The following is a 5,846-nucleotide window of genomic DNA, read 5'->3' as shown; positions in this document are numbered from 1 at the left end:
TATTCTGTTAAATGGATGGTCAAATTTATATCTGGCCCTAACGAGCCCTAGCCAGCCCTAAAGAGCCCTGGCCCCAACTCGCCCTAGCCAGCCCTGGCCCCAACTCGCCCTAGCCCCAACTCGCCCTAGCCAGCCCTGGCCCCAACTCGCCCTAACTCGCCCTAGCCAGCCCTAAAGAGCCCTGGCCCCAACTCGCCCTAGCCAGCCCTAACTCGGCCCTAAAACCCTCCTCCAACCATAGCCCTAAAACCCTAACCCAAACATTCAAACGAGATCTATGTTGACTACTTACCCAACGGCGCAGCGCAGACTACTCATGTTTCCTTCGGTTAGCTGGTCCGTTGATACCACCATTCTCTGCCAGTCTGTCTTCTTCCTCTTTTGTTTCAACGCTCCAAGGCGTATTACTGCCCTCCACAGGTTGGGCACAAGTGTAAGAAGGCTGGGGGGGCTGGGGCGAGGGAGTGGGGGGCTGGGGTGTGGGACGGGTGAGGCTGGGCCTAAATGTAGAAGGCTGGGGGGCTCGGGGACTGGGGTGTGGAAGGCTGGGCCCAAATGAGGAAGGCAGGGGGTGAGGGAGGGGGGAGGCTGCTATTTCTACTTGCTATGTACTGCCAACTAGGGGTCACTTTAAAGTAATGCTATTCTACTCGGTAAATACCACCATCTCGTGGTCACTTTAATGGACTGCTGCTTCCAACAATGCAATCTCAATGGGCGACGTTTTTCGCCAGTAACTCCCCAACGAAAGGTCGTATAAACATAGAACCGACTTCTGCCTACACAAATTCAGCTGCAAGCTTTCCGTTGAGACCCCCAAGCCAAACAAACTTGGGTGCCCTCATTCCATCCCAAGACCTGCAAAACATCCTTACCGCCAAAGGACAAAACCCCTGAGACTCCAGCGCTACCCCCTGGGTCAGCACCCAGCGCAAACGCACGAGGAAAGAGAAAAACCTTGACCAAGGTCAGCCACCGGGAGAGGAATCCGGCGATTACGGTGACCAGCTGTCCCTGCTCTTGGATCTGATGGCGCGAGGGGAATCGGTTCCCCCCACTCCCCCACCAACCCGGGCCACAGAGGCCCTTCGGCGTTGGGAGTCAGAATTCGCTTTCTGTTGAGAACCCTAAGAAATTGAAAAATAGAATCCAGGAATATGAACCTGTAAAACCTGTAAAACCTCATCCCAAGACCTGCAAAACATGCTTACCGCCGAAGGACAAAACCCCTGAGACTCCAGCGCTACCGCACGAGTAAAGAGAAAAACCTCGACCAAGGTCAGCCACCGGGAGAGGAATCCGACCATTACGGTGACCAGCTGTCCCTGCTCTTGGATCTGATGGCGCGAGGGGAATTGGTTCCCCCCACTCCCCCACCAACCCGGGCCACAGAGGCCCTTCGGCGTTGGGAGTCAGAATTCGCTTTCCGTTGAGAACCCTAAGAAAGTGAAACCTGTGAAACCTGTGAAACCTGTGAAAACCTGTGAAAACCTGTGAAAACCTGTGAAAACCTGTGAAAACCTGTGAAACCTGTAAAACCTGTAAAACCTGTAAATCCTTATCCCAAGACCTGCAAAACATCCTTACCGCCGAAGGACAAAACCCCTGAGACTCCAGCGCTACCGCACGAGTAAAGAGAAAAACCTCGACCAAGGTCAGCCACCGGGAGAGGAATCCGACGATTACGGTGACCAGCTGTCCCTGCTCTTGGATCTGATGGCGCGAGGGGAATCGGTTCCCCCCACTCCCCCACCAACCCAGGCCACAGAGGCCCTTCGGCGTTGGGAGTCAGAATTCGCTTTCCGTTGAGAACCCTAGAGAAATTGAAAAATAGAATCCAGGAATATGAACCTGTAAAACCACCCGCACAAAACGAAGATCCGCCACCGACAAACCCTGACATCCAAGGATTGGAACAAGATTTGGAGGAACCCTCCACCTCTGGGAACCCTCCACCTCTGGGACGCCGGAAGGCCATCCATCCCAACCACTTCTCTTCGTTCTCGGCTCGATCCAACAGTTGCCGGGGCCTGCCTGGATGCCGGTATCCAAACAGAACCAGAGGTATCCTCATCCCAAGACCTGCAAGACCTGCAAAACATCCTTACCGCCGAAGGACAAAACCCCTGAGACTCCAGCGCTACCCCCTGGGTCAGCACCCAGCGCAAACGCACGAGGAAAGAGAAAAACCTCGACCAAGGTCAGCCACCGGGAGAGGAATCCGACGATTACGGTGACCAGCTGTCCCTGCTCTTGGATCAGATGGCGCGAGGGGAATCGGTTACCCCCCGGTCCCCTACCAACTCGGACCACATAGGCCCTTTGCTGTTGGGAGTCAGAATTTGCTTGACGACGCCCCACTACTTACGCCACCAAGGGAGTCACCTGCGGAAAAAGGCCAATGGGAAGATATACTGGCGGACATCAGCTTCGACAGTTCTATGTCCGGCTCAATCGGCGGGAGCCAAAAGCAACTGGTCCAGCGTCATCGGCACACCACCAGGAAAATGGTTGATTGGCAACTTGCCGTGCGGAAGAGATTCGTCATCCTGGGAGATTCCAGTTTCCACCAAATGACTTCCCAGACCTGCAGGTGGACAGCTTTCCGGGGGACACCTTCAGGAATGCCAAGGATCTTCTTGCCAACGCAATCGTTCCCACAAAGGTGGAAAAACTGGTGTTGTCCTTCGGGATCAACAGAAGAACCTGGAAGCACAAACACCCCACCTTTGCTAACTTGTGACTATTGTCAGGAGAAGACAGCATGAACATTTCAGTGCATCCTAACCCTTCCATTGGTTAAGACGGGGAGAAGAACCCAGAGTTGAAGCTGCAGATACTGTTTTTGCCCCACAGGCCTGGTGTGAGTGGAGAGCGCTAGCAAGGCTGGCCTTCATCCAGCCTGTAGAAGACAGCACAAACACTTCAGTTCATCCTAACCCCTGACTCCAACCCCGGACCCTAACCCTGGTTGTCAACGGGGGATCATCACTTGTGGTTAATACAAAAATATATATAATTATATTATATATTTATAGATATATAAATACAAAAATAGGGGTCACTGTAATCTACTGCTGTTTCTACTTGGTATGTACCGCCAACTAGTGGTCATCATGCACGTCACATGGCCTACTACAATTTGAGCTTGCAAGTGCAGTAATATCAGAACTGAAAATGACAGATGAGCACAAACTGACAACATGTACATTGTGCAAATGTGGCAAACTAATACATTTCAATGACTCGCGTGGCAAAGAACACTTTCTGGCAGTGTGATCTGGACAATTCTAAATGGGACAGGAAGACAATGGTTGAGAGAAGTTAACAAGGGACACTTCCTATAATTATTGTTTTTGCACAGGTAAATGCTTTGTGGTCAACATTCACCCACCAACTGTAAAATACAATTTCAGGTCAAATTCACAATTTTAGCACAAACTATATACTAGCTATGACTGTACAGCCAGCATAGATGTTCAACAATGGGTGACTTTTTCTCTCCTAAGACTCCTAACTCTCTTCTAAGTTATGACATATGCACTCACACACATCAACTGATGAGATGATAATTAAACTCATTGAATCCCTGAAAGCAACACATCAAGCTGTTGAGTAACACTATCATAAACAAGACCAAAAAAAATGTCCCTACTTAAATGACTGGGGTCAATATCTGGCACCATAGTACTACTGCACCTTTGTTTATTTAACTAACTAAACCAGGTTTAACTAACTATAAACGTTAGCTAAACCATTTGTTAGCTAGAAGGTTAGCCAAAACACTTGTTAGCTAGAACATTAGCACAGTTCAAACAGGCACTTTTGCAAATTTACCATTGGCTTAGCTCACAATACGTCTGTGGTAATGTTGGTTTAATACGAGAATATTACATGATAGAGATAAAGACATGCTACTCACCAGTGACGAAAGCGCACTGCTGCCGTCGGCGGGGTTTGAAAGAAATTCAAAATAAAAGCGCGCGCGCTAAAAATGTACAATAACGTCATACCATTTGTCAACAACATTCCAGCACATGAGGAGCAAATTGCCAGCACATGTCAACAACAACAAAATATAATCATTCACAAAAACAGGACTGGGGCTGCTCTTGGATCAGCTCACCTTGTACAGTATCTACAGTTAATGTCTATAGATACCGTGTTATTAGGAAAATATAGCCAGCCGAAAGCATGTTGATTGTGAGTATGCTCAAAGACAATGTCACTAGAAAAGTCTGATGCAAGACTCCCTTGGTGCACTCTACTTTTATGGCGTTCAATGAAGAGTAGACATTTGTGCTAACTCTAGCACCATGTGTTGTGTCTATTTAAAAGTTAAATGATCTGGTTAGATAATTATTTTATATACTATACCTCTGTCTCGTTCTTTTTTAAGTGTGATCTTATGTGACTGAGGAGTACAGACTGAAAATGGTTGCTCAGATGTGCATAAAGGACACTAAAAAGTCACAATTAAGTATGATATCTTGACAGGTGACTACTCAGTGCACCAAGTGTCTGAAATGTGCACATGCAATCATCATGGAGGCATGGGAGGGGGCTCATTTTTGAAAAGTGGTTGTGCTGCAATCTACAGTGTTTAAATAGATGTTCTAGTGGTAAAAAAAAAAGCTGAACAGAACTTACAGTGCCGAGTCACGTTCGTTGCAGCAACCTGAAAACACATACACAAAATATTAGACAGGGCACCACTTTTGAAGTTTAAACCTCTGTCAGAGCTAGCAAAGTACAACAGAACACACCGACATTGCTTCAAACAATATTATGTGTGTTAGCCTGTTAAACTATTCAATCTGCAACATTTTACACACACACACTGAATGTTGAACCTGAATTTGCCAACAAATAGTTTAACGTCTGTCACCCCCTTGTGACAGCTCTTAGTTTTCCTCAGTTCCTCGTTCATGCCCTTGTTTTGTATTTCCTTCCTGTGTTGCTCTGCTGTGTTTTCAGTTGATGTCCATTATCTCCCGCACCTGTTTCTCATTATTTGTGATGCCTATTTGGTTCAGGTGCGCGCTCCTTTCTTTGTTGGGTCATTGATGTTGTTTTCTCTGTTGAACATGCTAGTGCGTTGGTCTGCTGCATAGTATCAACAATAAATGCCTTTTTACCTGCTATTGGGTCCTCATCTCTGCATCCTGGGGTCGTGCCGTAAAGCTCCCAAGCCGGAACGTGACAACCTCTCTGTGCTAACCACAAAAAAGAAAATTAATTATCTAACCAGATCATTTAACTTTGAGACAGACAACATGTGGTGCTAAAGTTAGCTTTCTGCTTGTTTAAAGCATCGGCAGCTTACCGGAGCAAAGGTAGCTTAACACACAGCCAGTGCAATCCTAGCCTCAAGAGGCTGACACTGCACTTCCTGCAAGCCCTCCAAAATGCACGCCAGGTCCTCAACAACCAACCCCGCTGCAAATTAAAACAACCATGGCTGCGGTCACATGATGCACCGTCACCGGTACACGCCCAGTAATTTTATGCCTACCTTTCACATACGCTGCTGATGGCACGACAGACCAGAGCCCGCCACCGGAGCGCGCCAACACAGCCTCGACAGGTGAACAGCAAGGAACAATGAGCGCCCCGGTGACGCCAAGACCCATCAATAACCCTGGCACCGCCTCGCAATCGAGCCCCAACAGCTGATGCCAATTCAGGTGGAAGCGCAACAACGCTCAACCTACCAAAAATGCTGCACATGTAATTCATGTGGCAGCAAGAATATCTGTATTCATTAGTGCAGTTCATTAGTGGAGTGGAGTATTTTGAGGTAAGAGATTAAATTAATACAATTTGGAATGAGGCTGTAACTTGAC

At 47.8% G+C, this 5,846-nt stretch overlaps 1 long non-coding RNA gene across 1 annotated transcript; it reads right to left on the bottom strand.

The window, feature by feature from the left end:
* Positions 1-1,670: 1,670 nt before the first annotated feature.
* LOC144899499 (uncharacterized) lies at positions 1,671-5,207 on the bottom strand. Its single transcript, XR_013627631.1, has 3 exons — positions 5,139-5,207; positions 2,789-4,678; positions 1,671-2,706 (listed from the first exon to the last, which is right to left on the bottom strand). It is a non-coding gene; the product is annotated as an uncharacterized LOC144899499 (long non-coding RNA).
* Positions 5,208-5,846: the final 639 nt, after the last annotated feature.

Source organism: Doryrhamphus excisus, linkage group LG7, assembly GCF_037039965.1.
Source record: "Doryrhamphus excisus strain RoL-2023G ecotype Guam linkage group LG7, RoL_Dexc_Guam_v1.1, whole genome shotgun sequence".
In the NCBI taxonomy this organism is placed as follows: Eukaryota; Metazoa; Chordata; class Actinopteri; order Syngnathiformes; family Syngnathidae; genus Doryrhamphus; species Doryrhamphus excisus.
This window is presented reverse-complemented; position numbering and strand designations above follow the sequence as displayed.